We start from the raw sequence: 18,425 nt of genomic DNA, 5'->3' as shown, positions 1-18,425 counted from the left end.
AATCAGTGGAGTTTTTAAATCAGGAGGAGAATGTTTTTTAAAACTTCCCTTTACCAAGTTCAACAACCAGTGATGAAAGTATATCCGTGTCCACTAACAGAGAATATGGGAATCCTCTAAGTGATGAAGAGGAAACTTTGCTAGAGTCATCAATTCAATCACCTACATCTCATTCACCTCCTGAGGATCTAGAACCATCACCTGTCTTTCCTCAAGGAAGAAGAAATCCTTCTCGTGATCATTACCCTCCTTTAAGGCTGGTGGATTATGTGACTTACAATGCAAGGTATCCAGTTGCTGAGTACCTTTCATACCGAAGAATGCCACCTAAGCATGCAGTCTTTCTCAATGCATGTGTAAACTTTGATTGGAATTTGGTTGTTTCCTCAATTTCCATGAACCTTTCTCACAACTTGGTCTAAAATGTTCTGTATATAAGATCCGTATTTGTGTAGATCATTTTAAACGGATTTCAAGCTGGTTTGCAGAGATTTGTTTCAAATTTGTGGATTTGGGATAACAAATTAAGAACCCTTAATCTTTCCTTAAGGTTTTAAATGCCACAGGCATCGCAATGATCCATTCAAAATCACAATTTATATGATTTTATTTTCTATGATTTGAGTTTTTATCTGCTGATTATTTTTTGCAGATGTATTAATTTTCCTTTGACTGGAAATTTAAGGGTTTCTTAAGTATACTGTTATCACATTCTATTTTTCTAATTTTTTGATTTTGGAACTTTGCAAGGAGTGCTAATAAACTGATTTTCTGGGATTTTTGGTCTTTGCAGGATTTTGGTAAACTTCTTACCGTTTCGGTTCTCTCGTATGTTCTTTGGTTTCTGTTTTATGCCTCTTTGTAAAATACTTGTAGTTTTCTGAGAAGGTTGGGATCTTAGTTATATTTTCTGTCTAATCTCAATTGAGTTTAAGACTCACAAAACAAAGGAAAACAGATAGGAGAATGATGAAAATTTTGTATCCGAGTTGAGGTATTGGTTGCTGCACTGAATCATCATATTGTTCAAGTTAATTGCTTTTGTGTGTTTGAGCACTGTAGTATTGTTTCTTGCTATTTCCATTCTTATTTTTGTGTTATTTGACGCTAAGCTATACATATTTATTAATTACACCAGCAATTACGTTCCATAATCTTAATGACTTGCAAAGGTGTAGTGCAATTACTCTATGAACTTTAGTATTGTATAATAATTTAATCGGTTGAATGTATTTTTGAACTAATTTTAGTATCAGCTTCTTTTGGATCCTTTGTTTCCGTTTTAGATTGTGAAAGTAAAGAGGAGACTGCAACTTACATGAATATTGATAATCAATACATTTTGCAAAATAGTCTTTTTCGGTTTCTTATAACTTGACATGAAAGCGGTATTCATATCTAGATTTTTTACCATAATGTTTAGCTTCATAGTTGTGCATCTTTCAGTTGAAATCTCTTTTGCTCACCTCTTGAAGAAATATTACCTTAATTGCCTTTATGAATCCTACATTTATTTCATATGCAACGGTTCTAATGGTGAGTTTTGGAAATGGGTTGTCTGAACCCAAAGCTACAGAGTTCAAAGCGAGGAGATTTGAGTAGTTGGAGAAGAGTGTTTCCCCAATGGCACACACTTTCACTCACGAACTCCATTATCTTACTAGCTTGGCAATTTGTGCCAAGGTCTTTTTTATCAGTATTAGGTTTCTGGCATGTGTGTTAAGCATGCTTATTCGTGTGAAAGTTCTTATGAAATATTATGAATTTCTGGACATGGTATATTCTTTTGATTTTGGAATCACTACTTTTGATTAAGCCTTTGTGTGGAGCAGGTTGGAAAGGCTTGAGATGTTGGTGTCGATAGAAATGTGCTTTCCCCAAAGTTTCAAATGCTTTGAAGTAGGGGTGGGCATGGGCCGGGCCCAAAATTGAAGGGACCAAACCAAACTCACGTGAAAATACAAGGGGTCGGGCCGAGGTGGATTTTACTATTTTCAAACTGAGAACTGGACCTAACCCAGCTCGTATAAAACGGGCCGGTTCTTACGGGTCCAACGGGTACCTTGTTTTTTTTTTTCCCTTCTAATTTTCAGTATCCCAGAACCGAAATTCCCAGTCAAATTTGTACTTGACCGAGTTCGGATTCGAGTTCGAAATCAAATCAGGACAGGAAGAGGGCTTCGCCGGAGCACAGGCTGCACAAATCCAACTTCCTCGCCGGAGAGAGAAAGCTTAAGTTAACCACATTGTGCGCCTTATCTCCACCATTCCCCGCTGTAGCTGGACGACTCAAACGGGGAGATCCGGTCGAACCCTAACCTGTCCTTTGAGCACCCATACCTGCCAACCAAGACCATCTTCATCCTGGACAAGAAGTGCCAAAAGCCAGATCTGCGATTGAAAATTTCACAACTTTTCACAAATTTTGTAAATCAAAATTAAGAAATTGACAAAATTGGAAGAAATGAGGGAAATGAGTTACCTCGGTGTTGATATCAGAGGAGGAGATGGAGGAGTTGGTGGGGGAGGAGGGCGGCGGCAGCATATCATTTCTTGATGGGGTGTGGTGTGTCTATGCTCCGGGAAGGAGAGTTGCAGAGATGGGGGAGAAGAAACAAAGAAGAGGAATGAGGGAAAAGGTTCGAGAGACTGGGGGAGGGGGAAAACATGGGGAAGTGGGGTGTGTGTGTGGAGTGTTCTCAAGAGTGAGAACTATCACGAGGAGGAACAAAAAGAAGTGGGCCTGGGCGACAGTAACAGTACCAACACGGGGGTATTTTTGCAAACGGTAACAGTACACGCCCCGAACCTTGATTACCCGCCCCGACCCACGGTTCCTATACCCGTTTGCCCACCCCTACTTTGAAGGTTTTACTTTTACTCTCCTGATTTTGCTCAACTATTCTGCAGTGTGATTTGATTTTAGGATGGCTTTTCTGGTTTGTTCTTGACTTTATGTTTGCTGTTTGCATTTGATTTGGTTCAATGGAGTTAATATATAATTATTAGAGTTTTATTGGTAATTTTACTTAATTTGGCAATAATGCAAAGTTTTTTATGGTTTGTTAATCATGTTGTATTTGGGCCCTTCGGTAAGTTCAGAAACCTTTGTAGATGCCGCATGCATGTAGTTTTTTCTTCAAACATATGAAGATTTGTTAATTTTGTCTTCCACCCTTGGAAAATCAACATGCACAAACATTTATTGGGAACCGGAAGACCACGGGGGTAGCTACCTGCAATTTTGAGTCTCAATCAAAATTACAGACAAATAAATGAAGAAACAAGAGAAATAGAGACAAGGAAGATTGTAATCAACAGCTGCGGGGCACAATTGTTCCTGATACCTTGAAAAGAATGAAAAACAAAACTTAAGAGTGTTTGGATATAAGAATTTGTGTATCTAAGAATTTGTTGCTCACAAACATATTGATATGTAAATGTATCTAAGAATTTGTGTACTGATAGGATATATGCATCACACATGTTTTGTTTGTTAGTGTTTTAAAGCATTATTAGATAGCATGTTGCATATTCTTTTAATACTTACTTGATTATTGTAAATTTGTTTATCTTATACCATAGCAAATCTTCTGAATTATCTTTTTCCGGTGTATCCAAGGTTTGGCAGAGGGTGTGCTTCGGTGTATCATTTTGATAGCGTTTGGTGATCTTCAGGTATGAAATCCTAACATGAGTTCGAATGTTAACATTTTCAATTTAAATTTGTGTACTAAAGTCTTTGTACTACAACAGTGATCAATGTAGAAGAAAAAGGTTGGCTTCTTCCAGTGACCAAAATTTGTTGTCAAATTGATAATTAGCTTTCAAATATTGATTTGTACAATTCAATCAGAATGTTAGGTAGATGCCAATATAAATCTTGATTTGTTTTGCGTTAATTATATTCTGATGAATGTATTAATTGGAATAGACAATCTCAATTGCTTTGCTCGATAATCTTTTACATTTTTTACAGTATTTAGAAACTGTATCTTTAAATTACAGTATGAATACATTCTCTTACCGATCATCTCATCACTCATCTTGTGAGAGGATAATGTGTGAGATAAAGAGAGTTCATATATCTCCAGAATGGGGCAATGGTCCTCTACCCATTATGTGGTCCCATTATACAACTTAGTTTAATGGGAAAATAGCAATTAATTAGTTTCTAATCAAGTTGGATTAGTTCTGGAAGGATGAAAGAAATGTGGAGTTCAATGTGACAAAATTTCAGTGCTTGAGTGATTCAGTGTTTAAATTTAATCTTTCAAGCAGTATCTGAATTGATGAGTGCTTGAGTCCTTTTATGACATATCCCGACCCCAATCGAGGCATGCTGGCCGTCACGTACGGGTGATGTAACCATGTGCGCTATGCGGAAGTGAACGTGATATGAAAATACAGATAAATAAAAACTTGCTAACTAATTACACTAGACTAACATATTAGTGCGAGTGAAAATGTTTAGAGTAAAGGATGCACATTACCAGAGCGTAGGTATCAGAATGCAGTCCAGAAGTTTAATTACTAATTATATAGATCATAAAAGAAATCCTACACTGGTGAATGTCTGTCAGAACCGCCGTGAAGTCCTCGTGAGCCACCGACATGAACTTCTATCTAGAACCTGGAAGGGCGTAAAACAGAAAGTATGAGTGGGCAAAAACAAAACTTTCAAAACCATTCATCTTTTCAAATATAATAACCCCTCACTAGAAAACCCGTATAAGTTTCCTAGAAATAATACTGTAAACATATATGAAAACTATACTCTAGAATAACCAAACCATGTGTATGCCATGACAATCATCTCAACCATGAATAAGTAAGCCATGTGAATTGCACTAATATAAAGTGACATATCAGCCAGAGTCACCTAATGTAACCTGTACGGCAAAATCTATAACTCAACAATCAAATCAAATCCTACACACGAGTCGGAACCACCTATGTGGTTTGTACGACAGGCTAGGTGTAAATAAGTACGATCAAGTGCTACGATCACGTGAAGGCTACGCAAAGTATCGCAAGTCACCAACGAGTCGGAACCACCTAATGTGGTATGTACGATAGGTTGGCACCTGCCTTGGATCCAAGGTGAGTGTATGGTGCGGGAGGTGAACGATCACGTGAAGGCTAGGCCCTACCCTCGGGCGGAGCACTAACACCGGGGTGTACGATATAAATCACTGAAAGCAACTCATCATAATCATACACACTACCATCACAACCATCACTATATACTCACCTGATGCTTACCTGAGCATCCACAGCGTCGAGCAATAATATGCACAACTATATTAAAGCATATTCTAATATGTAATGCATACTTCATGGCATTTAAAATGTAAAAACCATTTAAACAGTTTCTGGGAAACATAAGGCATATATATATATATAACCCAAAAGTTCACTCACTGGTACGTAGCTGGGTCGTAACCCCCAATTCTCGCCTGGCTGAGCTCGTCCTCTGGAAATGTGTCACCTATATGTGAAACAACTACTTTAATGTTATTTTTAAGCACATAACCATCACTATGAAATAACTTCTCATACGTTGCTCAATTGGGGTGTTTGAATATACTATCATGGCCTACTCAACACCCCAAGCATCCCCATATTTTTAGAATAATTTTCCAACATCCCACCCGCCCCGACATGCCAGCCACGTTCGGTCACGTGCCTGGCACGCTGACGGTAACCCTAACGCCGTTAGGGAATATGTTGTTAAATAATAGGATATTCTGTTAAATATACTTGACGCTGTTAAGAATATTCCATCAAAGTTGACGGAATATGTTCTGTCTTCTCCGGTGGTTCGTCAGATTCCGTCGCCGACTGTGGTCTGCGTCGCCAAAAACTGGAAAATTCTTAAACCTTAATATCTTATTCATTTTTCAACCGAATTTCATGAAAATTATACCAAAATGAAGCCCTAAACGAGTAGAACATGTTTTTACCTGTTTACAGTCCTAAAACCAACGGTATATGGTCAAAAAATTCTTCGATAATCCGGCCAAATCTGCAACTCGATAAACCCGAGTGTCCCAATGTCAAAACTGCTCTAAAATTGTTCCAAATTGCTAGTGGAGCAAGAATAGTACCTTATTAAGTCCCAAAACTAGCCAAAACCTTCGCGATCACGTCGGAGAAAATTACACCCCTCGCCGGAGCTTATGGAGTCTTGGGTTTTCGAAGTCAAACCACTTAACAAAAGGTATCACCGTGTTCTAGGGTTTGAGAAGAGTAAGAATTTGGAAACACCAAGTTCGATCTGTAGAGTTTTGGTTTAGTTTAAGGGTGAATGCTCTCGGTTGTACGAACGGGGAAGAAAATTCGAGAAAGAGAGAGAGAATGCAGGTTGGACGAGTGCGTGTGTGTGTGGCCATGGGTTGGCCATATTAAAATGGCCTCAAGCCCTAATTGGTCTGCATGCTTTGGATTTATGCAATTAAACCCAACCCAATTCCTTTATTCCTTTACAACATCTCCACTACGTACCCGACTCGGCCCTAATTTGTATCCACGTTCTCGTAACGTTGAATACCACTTACTCACGTCGATGGAAAAATGATTGAAGACTATATACATACATCCACATCACAAGGCCCACAAGGGCAAAATAGTCATTTCAGTGCACTCGAAGATAAAATATATTATAATTCAGGATGGGTCGTCACATTTTATATTTGAGTTTGATCTTTTAAATTGTATGTAAATTGCGGTCCAGTAGTGACATTTCTATTAAGTATAAGAAAAAATAGGATTCTTTTCTTGACACTAAATATCGGTCCAGTAGTGACATTTCTATTAAGTATAAGAAAAAATAGGATTCTTTTCTTGACACTAAATATATATGCATTCTTATCATTTTTCTTTCCATAGCTCTTCCTTTTTATTCTTCCCTGCTATATTAATTGAGTGTCTTAGGATTGTCTTATTTTTTTCACTACAAGTTTGTAAACATTTACATATTACCAACATAGATTTTGATATATAGACTCCATTTCTTTCTAACAATATGTATATTTTGTCTGCAGATTTACAAAACAATGAGCATCGTACCAATATGTGAATTAAAGCCTCTTAGAAACGATATGAAGATCAAAGTTAGAATATGGCGGATGGGGAGACCCAAAAGGTTTGGACGTCAGAACTAGTTCAATGGCTCACAATGTGTACTAGTTGATGAACTGGTGAGGAAACCATTTTGTTTGAATGTAATATAGTTAAAACTATAATTTCAAAAACAAAGACAAAGATATAATTAACTCTTTATAATTTTTATAATGCAAAATGATGCCATTGAAGCCTCGATCGTAGAAGGAGACTATGAGATAGTAGCTCCAAAGATAAAAGTTGGTTGTATATATGAGATCACACGGTTGCTCAGTCATTCCAGTAAACAAACGTTCAAGGTCGTACCACACACTGCACAAGTGTACTTCAATGGAAAACAACTTTCAAGCAAATACCAGAAAGACCTCCACACATTCCTGAGCACTGCTTTTATTTAGTGGATTACAATGAATTGTTATTCTTTGTAGACAAAGTTGAAATTCTCACAGGTAAATAAACATATTTATAAACCTACATCTATATACCATCTTTGTTTGGCAACATTTTTTCATGCTATAATCCTATGATATTGGATTGCCAAATTGCAAGATGTTGTGGGACGCATCCCAGCAGTGCAACCATTAGAAGACAAAATGGTTAACAAAGAAAGACTGGAAACAAAATGTGAAGTTCACCTTCAAAACACCTGGTAAAAAAGTCACTACAAATTTACAAATTTACAACTTTTGTCTTCTCCTACTGAAACACTTTATTCATTATCAATAACAATTCATTCAGAAACGAAGAAGTGAGAGTTACATTTTGGGGAGACTGCGCCAGGACTTGATATTGAAGTTGTAAGACAACAACCATCACCAATTGTGGTTGTCTTCACAAGTTTCAAAGTAAAACGGTTCCTAGGTATACGACTTAAAAATTACAAGTTGTATTCTTCCATGTGTTTTTATTTCTTCCTAGCTATCTATTTGTTGTTCGAGGTTTCAATTATATTCACATGAGAAATTACAAATCTCATTTAATATGTAGAACAGTCCATTATATTATTATATAAATCTTCTCATTATTTAACAAATATCGCAGAGCAATCCATTTCTGTGCAGAGCAGCAATTGCATGATTTGATTTGAGTAACGATTGGTGGTACAAGTCATGTCCAATCTGCTTCAAACAACTAAAACCAAAGCCCCAAAGTGACCTGCTAGTTTGTCCAACTGATGATATTCAAAACCCTATTGCTTGGTAATACAAAATTACTCCAAGTCTATTACTATATAAAACATAAACTTAATTATTCTTCTTTATAAATAATCACATCAACTTCAACACAGTTTCAAAGTTAGTTTAATTCTTGAAGATGCCAATGACGAAACCAATGCCATCGTTATAGGCAAATCAGCCGAAGAACTATTTGGAATCACATGTGAAGAATTAGTAGTCAACAAAGGTTTCTGTGACCAAAAGGAAATACCACAACAAATGCTCCGAGTAAAAGCTCAAACCAAACTTTTCCAACTCAGACTCGGAAAAGTTAAAAATGACACAAGCAGAAGTGACTTGCTCATCCAAACTGTTTTCGAGGATCAAGCATAAATTCATCCTTCAAACAACAACAAAGGTGATGAAGCAGTTAGTAACCTTAGGAAGAAACATATGGTTCATGAAATGCTACTATCCACACCACCACTTTCATTCAAGAAATCTCTACCTTCAGTTCCATGTGAAAGCAGTTCAAGTTCAAAGAAACGACAAAGGGAGCCAGTCATAAAGACTCTTCTCACCTTTACACCAACAAAAAAACCTAAGAGGTTAGTCTTTATAAACAAAAACAATAAAAAAATAGAAATAAACCTTTTTTCCATAACTAGATGTGCACTAACACTTTAATCTCTCTCCATGTTACATGATCCAAGTGATACCACAAGTGGATACAGTGAAGAGACCTATGCATTTGAAGAGACCAATGACGAGAATGTAGCAAACCCATATCAAACTCTCAATGAATAGAGTATGGATCCCAAAACTCATAAATCAATTTTCTTAACAATTTTTTTCCCATCTTGAATTAGTAGTCTCTCTAACACGAAACTTGTAAGATCCCACATCGCCCAGGGTTGAGGATCCTGTAAGCCTTATATGTATATTCTCATCTCTACCTAGCACGAGGCCTTTTGGGAGCCCACTGGCTTCGGGTTCCATAGGAACTTCGAAGTTAAGTCAGTTCGCACAAAACGGACAATATCGTGCTATGGTGGAGTTGAGACCGGAATATGGTGGGGGCCCAGGCCGAAATGTGACAAAACTATATCTTATAAATATCGCATAATATAGATATGGTTGTGATTGGTTTACTTTTGCAAAACCAATTGACCAGGTGCATGGCTGAGTTGATATAACCTTATCTGACAACAACAAAAATTGATGATAAAGCCTAAACTTGGATTAAGTAAGGAATTGTAGTCGAATTTTAGCTTATATCATGTATGTTGAGGAAGTAAAATATATAAATATATTTAGGGTTATGTATGTAAACAAATAAGTCATTGTTTAAATTTTCGACCAACGTTGGAGAAATGATCAAGTGTTTTTGTTTCATTGTATTACTATGCTTGATAAATAATTGAGAAATGAGAAATTGTTTTTTGCTTATGTTTTTTTTTAGGTGTGTACTGAATTGGATGTCTAATACAAAATGTGAACAAATCTTACTTTCAAATTTTTGTGTGCTCGCAAATCATATGCAATTTAGATTCATTCAATTCTTAAGTGATCGAATTCTATTTTTAATTTTTTTTGTTTTTTATTTTTTCAGTTCATCGTTGTCGTACAAGATAAAGGAGACACCATTAACGTAAGGAGTTACACATATGGGTGTCTTTAGTGGAATAAACCTTACTTTATGAGCTTTGTACAATTTTAGACGTAAAAGTCTCCCTGGGATAGGATCATAGCTTTTGAAGAACAATCCCTCAGGATGACATACTAACATCCTCAATTTTTGGCATGTAATATATGAACGTAATGGAACTCTCTGGCTATGGCATACTACCATCCTAATTTTTGTCATGTAATATATGTATATAACCCTACTCTTTGGCACATATTTTCTCATGTATATAAGCCCTACTTTTTACACGTTTAAGACAGTTTTGAAACCTGCAGTATTGCGCAGGCTTCATTGCACTTGCTGGATTTGAGAAGTTTGAAAAAGTGGAAAGAAAAGTAGACGTGTGGTGCAAATGTAGGAAAGAAAAAGAGTGAGTTTAGAGAGTGTTTGTTTGGCCTTACTAATTTTCACTAGACTAAATTGGGCTACTTATTAGTATTCTAGTGTTTGTTATGGACATGAACTAAGATTAGTGGGATTAAAGGGGACTCGCGTGGACTAACTGCCTCCCCAAAAGTTCTTAACAAGACCCCCCGAAAAGAAGGAAATTGCTAAGACCGTCTTCCTTCTCTGTCCTCTTCCATCTTACTTCTCTAACAGGACCCATATACCCTTGCTCGTTCTCTTTCTCCTGCACCTCAAAATCTAAGGTCCGCTTGAATTGATTTCACATTTCAGGAATTAAACCATTAATTTTTTACTTTTTTTTTCTGTTGAAATTTTTACTGCCATTTTTTGAAATGTGTGATTGTTTTTGCTTTAGGTGCATGAGGATGCTGGCATTGTGAAAATTGATTGGTTTCTGCCGGAATACGGAAACAAAGTTGCTTGTGTTTGCATAGATGAGACTTTGTCATTGTGGGAGGAAATTGTTGAAGGTATTTTCATTTTCTAAATGAAGCAGTTTAATTAGTTAAGAAATCGTGCGGAATTGTTGAAGGTATTTTCATTGAATTTATAATCTTTTCTAAGTGAAGCAGTTTAATTAGTTAAGGAATTGTGAGGAATTGCTGAAGGTATTTTCATTGAATTTATAGTTTTTATTATCCTATTTTTAGTTCGATACTACACCAAACACTTTACAAAATCAGATCAGCTTAGTCTATTTTAACCCAGTCCAGCTTAGTCTTTGAAGTTAGTTCGGTCCGAGATAGTCCGATACAATAAAAGCCCCATTAAGGTATTGATAGGGTGACATGACTGTGAGGTTCAAAAGAAAAATAAACATCATAACTTGAGTGTATAATTACTTTAATGCCCACAAATTTTCTTTTCTAATATTTTCTTTCAATTATGTATAAAGGGTGTAATAGTAATTTTATTGGTTTTTGTTAGACAATCAAAGTTATAGTAATATGTAGTTTAAATGACCATTGTATATATCCTAATGTTTACCAAAATACTCAACTAAATTTTAAAGAGTTCAGCAATTTGGAAAAAAAAATATGAAGAACGAGTTGGTGTTAAAGGCTTACAAGTTGCAGCCACCACCGGATTCCCACCTGATAAAATCCAAGTCTCAGTCCTTATTAACCTTTGCCGATATACAAAATGGGAAATGGAATGAAGAAGATGAAGATATAGCAGAGCTCCAATATATTTCTGTATTAGATTTCTTTCTGTAAATTATGTATGTTCTCTACAATTCATCATTTTCAACAATTCAAGTTTGTCTTGGAGGTTGAGAAGGCTACGACTGCGGCACTCCTCCCATTGGAAGGTTTATGTGGAGCAAAAAATAATTAAGAAAATTATGGAGGCAACATCGGGATTCTCACACGCATGCAACGGACAATTAAGGCTCAATTAAGGAAGAGTCAAAGGTGATCAAAATGGTATTTATTCAAAACCCTTTCATCATTCCTCATCAAATCATCAACCACAAGGTAACTCCCAATTATTCTTTTCAAATTAGGATTAATTACCAAATTAATTGCAAGATATTATTTGACATAATATCTTGCAATTATATTCGGAAACCACGACAAACTAAACTTCCTACGGTCAAGGATCCAGATCAAATAATGGAGGACGAGACGTTGCCTCACCACAACGATCCACAAGGCTCAATACGACGGTAAGAGGAGCAACTTTGCCACCAAGGAGCACCACCACCATGGCAGCCATGGGGACCACTGTGGAAGTGGGAGGGTGGGTGGACCAGCTCTATGGCAGCAAACCCATGGCGAGCAGGTAGTAGTGAGGCAACCAATAGCCCAGACCCATGCCACTTTGCAGCAGCAAGCCCAGGCGCTAGAAGCAGCTTAAGCAGCTGCCCCAGCAGCGCATGCCCAAGCTTCGTCCACTTGGCACATGGCCCAATCTGCAACCCATGATGTAAGGCAACTGAGCCAGACCCAACGCGAACTGGCCCGAGTCACTACCTCAACAGTGCAAGCCTAAACAGTTGCGGCAGGAGAAGCTGCCCAGCGCTTGCGGCCCCAAGGCTAGCCCTCATACACCGCACTTCAACCAATCCATGCCAGCGACCTAACTCGCTCCACCAATCCAACCAGCTTCTATGGTCCAATCTGAGGTCCGGCCCCACTCCCATGGCTTTCCTAGCAGCCCAAACCGGTTCAAGATTGGTTCAACCATCCCGGCTTTAGGTTTATGGACCAAAGATTGAACCGTATTTTCACCCTATTTCTCTGCAGATTTGACATTTCCCAACTTAAATCTCGCGCCTAGAGTTCATTACATTTCCACTACTCAAGGAAACATATACCGTCCAATCTCTTCCAACCCAAATGGCGAACAACACTTGTCTCGACAAGTCATAGAGTTGACAAATGCCCTCACGCATTAGACTACCTTGGTGAACTAGCTTTTGCACTGTATCGAGATGCAGCGTGCCCTAAATGGGGTGTCCCGAAGTAGGACAAGGGCAGACGACGGACCTTTTCAGTAACATCCTGACAAGTAACCACTTGACCAGTCACGATTAGGCCCTCGAGATAACGTATACTCTCGTCTTAGCATGTGGAGGAGTGTGCACTCTTGGTTAGGCCCATGAAGGAACATACATTCACGGTTGGGGCCACACTCCGATAATCAACATGAGCAACCTTCTAGGTGAATTGTTCATTTGCAGCTAGGCCTACAAGGAACATCATTTACCTTATATCGGAGTAGGTAGCACGAATGATGGAAAAAAGCAGTCACACAATCCGGCTCAAGTTTAACCAGTAGCCTGCGAGAAATTCTCTCGCCCATTAGAAACATACCACATGCACCACAATCGTGGCATAAATTAGCCAAACATATATAAAAGTAGCCTAGACTAGCAAGTCATGACCATGGGCAATCGAGAGCTTCGCTACCATAACAAAGGCAAGTTCAAGAAGAAGTAAAGAGGCTATTGACCAAGCGATTGCATAATTTCCAATGTAACAAAGCTACTGACAAAGTGCTCTGATGAGACATGACCAACATAAATAGGTCACATTTCATTGAGAAAATCAAGCAGACAGAACCACTGGAGAGTACAATGATTACTTCTATTTAGACAAATGCAGCAACTCAACATAATCGCGCGCTGGGGGCAGACAAGTACTAGAAGAACACACCGGCCCGGTGTGTTCTCGAGCCGAGCCCAGACCTAGCACCAGCGGGGCAATCCACTTCATCGGCCGGCCCTGCTCCGCCGACCCGTTCACACGTCCAATCCAAGGTCTAGCCTTACTTCTGTGGCCCTTTTAGTAGCCCAACTGGTCCAAGACTGGTTCAACCATCCTAGCTTCAAATTTTTGGACCAACGATTTAACCGGGGGTATTTTCACCAAATTTCTCTGCAGATTTGACATTTCCCAACTCAAATCTCGCGCCTGGAATTCATTACATTGCCACTACTCAAGGAGACGCATACCATTCAAGCTCTTCCAACCCAAATGGTGAAAAAAACTTTGAAGGTTTTTTTGCATACCCCTACTTTGAAGGTTTTACTTTTACTCTCCTGATTTTGCTCAACTATTCTGCAGTGTGATTTGATTTTAGGATGGATTTTCTGGTTTGTTCTTGACTTTATGTTTGCTGTTTGCATTTGATTTGGTTCAATGGAGTTAATATATAATTATTAGAGTTTTATTGGTAATTTTACTTAATTTGGCAATAATGCAAAGTTTTTTATGGTTTGTTAATCATGTTGTATTTGGGCCCTTCGGTAAGTTCAGAAACCTTTGTAGATGCCGCATGCATGTAGTTTTTTTCTTCGAACATATGAAGATTTGTTAATTTTGTCTTCCACCCTTGGAAAATCAACATGCACAAACATTTATTGGGAACCGGAAGACCACGGGGGTAGCTACCTGCAATTTTGAGTCTCAATCAAAATTACAGACAAATAAATGAAGAAACAAGAGAAATAGAGACAAGGAAGATTGTAATCAACAGCTGCGGGGCACAATTGTTCCTGATACCTTGAAAAGAATGAAAAACAAAACTTAAGAGTGTTTGGATATAAGAATTTGTGTATCTAAGAATTTGTTGCTCACAAACATATTGATATGTAAATGTATCTAAGAATTTGTGTACTGATAGGATATATGCATCACACATGTTTTGTTTGTTAGTGTTTTAAAGCATTATTAGATAGCACTTTGCATATTCTTTTAATACTTACTTGATTATTGTAAATTTGTTAATCTTATACCATAGCAAATCTTATGAATTATCTTTTTCCAGTGTATCCAAGGTTTGGCAGAGGGTGTGCTTCGGTGTATCATTTTGACAGCGTTTGGTGATCTTCAGGTATGAAATCCTAACATGAGTTCGAATGTTAACATTTTCAATTTAAATTTGTGTACTAAAGTCTTTGTACTACAACAGTGATCAATGTAGAAGAAAAAGGTTGGCTTCTTCCAGTGACCAAAATTTGTTGTCAAATTGATAATTAGCTTTCAAATATTGATTTGTACAATTCAATCAGAATGTTAGGTAGATGCCAATATAAATCTTGATTTGTTTTGCGTTAATTATATTCTGATGAATGTATTAATTGGAATATACAATCTCAATTGCTTTGCTCGATAATCTTTTACATTTTTTACAGTATTTAGAAACTGTATCTTTAATTTACAGTATGAATACATTCTCTTACCGATCATCTCATCACTCATCTTGTGAGAGGATGATGTGTGAGATAAAGAGAGTTCATATATCTCCAGAACGGGGCAATGGTCCTCTACCCATTATGTGGTCCCATTATACAACTTAGTTTAATGGGAAAATAGCAATTAATTAGTTTCTAATCAAGTTGGATTAGTTCGGGAGGGATGAAAGAAATGTGGAGTTCAATGTGACAACATTTCAGTGCTTGAGTGATTCAGTGTTTAAATTTAATCTTTCAAGCAGTATCTGAATTGATGAGTGCTTGAGTCCTTTTATGACACATCCCAACCCCAATCGAGGCATGCTGGCCGTCACGTACGGGTGACGTAGCCATGTGCGCTATGCGGAAGTGAACGTGATATGAAAATACAGATAAATAAAAACTTGCTAACTAATTACACTAGACTAACATATTAGTGCGAGTGAAAATGTTTAGAGTAAAGGACACACATAACCAGAGCGTAGGTATCAAAATGTAGTCCAGAAGTTTAATTACTAATTATATAGATCATAAAAGAAACCCTACACTGGTGAATGTCTGTCAGAACCGTCGTGAAGTCCTCGTGAGCCACCGACACGAACTTCTATCTAGAACCTGGAGGGGCGTAAAACAGAAAGTGTGAGTGGGCAAAAACAAAACTTTCAAAACCATTTATCTTTTCAAATATAATAACCCCTCACTAGAAAACCCGTATAAGTTTCCCAGAAATAATACTGTAAACATATATGAAAACTATACTCGAGAATAACCAAACCATGTGTATGCCATGACAATCATCTCAACCATGAATAAGTAAGCCAGGTGAATTGCACTAATATAAAGTGACATATCAGCCGGAGTCACCTAATGTGACCTGTACAGCTAAATCTATAACTCAACAATCAAATCAAATCCTACACACAAGTCGGAACCACCTATGTGGTTTGTACGACAGGCTAGATGTAAATAAGTACGCTCAAGCGCTACGATCACGTGAAGGCTGCGCAAAGTATCGCAAGTCATCTACGAGTCGGAACCACCTAATGTGGTGTGTACGATAGGTTGGCACCTGCCTTGGATCCAAGGTGAGTGTATGGTGCGGGAGGTGAACGATCACGTGAAGGCTAGGCCCTGCCCTCGGGCGGAGCACTAACACCGGGGTGCAGGATATAAATCACTGAAAGCAACTCATCATAATCATACACACTACCATCACAACCATCACTATATACTCACCTGAAGCTTACCTGAGCGTCCACAGCGTCGAGCAATAATATGCACAACTATATTAAAGCATATTCTAATATGTAATGCATACTACATGGCATTTAAAATGTAAAAACCATTTAAACAGTTTCTATGAAACATAAGGCATATATATATATATATATATATATATATATATATATATATATATATATATATATATAAACCAACAGCCCACTCACTGGTATGTAGCTGGGTCATAACCCCCAATTCTCGCCTGGCTGAGCTCGTCCTCTGGAAATGTGTCACCTATATGTGAAACAACTACTTTAATGTTATTTTTAAGCACATAACCATCACTATGAAATAACTTCTCATACGTTGCTCAATTGGGGTGTTTGAATATACTATCGTGGCCTACTCAACACCCTAAGCATCCCCATATTTTTAGAATAATTTTCCAACATCCCACCTGCCTCGACACGCCGGCCACGTTCGGTCACGTGCCTGGCACTCTGACGGTAACCCTAACGCCGTTAGGGAATATGCTGTTAAATATACTTGACGCTGTTAAGAATATTCCATCAAAGTTGACGGAATATGCTCTGTCTTCTCCGATGGTTCGTCGGATTCCGTCGCCGACCATGGTCTGCGTCGCCAAAAATTGGAAAATTCTTAAACCTTAATATCTTATTCATTTTTCAACCGAATTTCATGAAAATTATACCAAAATGAAGCCCTAAACGAGTAGAACATGTTTTTACCTGTTTACAGTCCTAAAACCAACGGTATATGGTCAAAAAATTCTTCGATAGTCCAGCCAAATCTGCAACTCGATAAACTCGAGTGTCCCAATGTCAAAACTGCTCTAAAATTGTTCCAAATTGCTAGTGGAGCAAGAATAGTACCTTATTAAGTCCCAAAACTAGCCAAAACCTTCGCGATAACATCGGAGAAAATTACACCCCTCGCCGGAGCTTATGGAGTCTTGGGTTTTCGAAGTCAAACCACTTAACAAAAGGTATCACCATGTTCTAGGGTTTGAGAAGAGTAAGAATTTGGAAACACCAAGGTCGATCTGTAGAGTTTTGGTTTAGTTTAAGGGTGAATGCTCTCGGTTGTACGGACGAGGAAGAAAATTCGAGAAAGAGAGAGAGGATGCAGGTTGGACGAGTGCGTGTGTGTGTGGCCATGGGTTGGCCATATTAAAATGGCCTTAAGCCCTAATTGGTTTGCATGCTTTGGATTTATGCAATTAAACCCAACCCAATTCCTTTATTCCTTTACAACATCTCCACTACGTACCCGACTCGGCCCTAATTTGTATCCACGTTCTCGTAACGTCGAATACCACTTACTCACGTCGATGGAAAAATGATTGAAGACTATATACATACATCCACATCACAAGGCCCACAAGGGCAAAATAGTCATTTCAGTGCACTCGAAGATAAAATATATTATAATTCAGGATGGGTTGTCACATTTTATATTTGAGTTTGATCTTTTAAATTGTATGTAAATTGCAGTCCAGTAGTGACATTTCTATTAAGTATAAGAAAAAATAGGATTCTTTTCTTGACACTAAATATATATGCATTCTTATCATTTTTTTTTCATAGCTCTTCCTTTTTACTCTTCCCTACTATATTAATTGAGTATCCTAGGATTGTCTTATTTTTTTCACTGCAAGTTTGTAAACATTTACATATTACCAACATAGATTTTGATATATAGACACCATTTCTTTCTAACAATATGTATATTTTGTCTGCAGATTTACAAAACAATGAGCATCGTACCAATATGTGAATTAAAGCCTCTTAGAAACGATATGAAGATCAAAGTTATAATATGGCGGATGTGGAGACCCAAAAGGTTTGGACGTCAGAACCAGTTCAATGGCTCACAATGTGTACTAGTTGATGAACTGGTGAGAAAACCATTTTGTTTGAATGTAATATAGTTAAAACTATAATTTCAAAAACAAAGACAAAGATATAATTAACTCTTTATAATTTTTATAATGCAAAATGATGCCATTGAAGCCTCGATCGTAGAAGCAGACTATGAGATAGTAGCTCCAAAGATAAAAGTTGGTTGTATATATGAGATCACACGGTTGCTCAGTCATTCCAGTAAACAAACGTTCAAGGTCGTA

General features: G+C 37.7%; 1 long non-coding RNA gene across 1 annotated transcript; it reads left to right on the top strand.

Moving 5' to 3' along the window:
* Positions 1-1,911: 1,911 nt before the first annotated feature.
* LOC137736488 (uncharacterized) lies at positions 1,912-14,950 on the top strand. The gene is made up of 3 exons (XR_011068755.1): positions 1,912-2,868; positions 14,653-14,718; positions 14,797-14,950. It is a non-coding gene; the product is annotated as an uncharacterized lncRNA (long non-coding RNA).
* The last annotated feature ends 3,475 nt before the right edge of the window (positions 14,951-18,425 follow it).

This window comes from Pyrus communis, chromosome 6, assembly GCF_963583255.1.
Source record: "Pyrus communis chromosome 6, drPyrComm1.1, whole genome shotgun sequence".
NCBI lineage: Eukaryota > Viridiplantae > Streptophyta > Magnoliopsida > Rosales > Rosaceae > Pyrus > Pyrus communis.
Note: the sequence above shows the minus strand (reverse complement) of the source record. Positions and strands in the feature narration are given on the sequence as shown.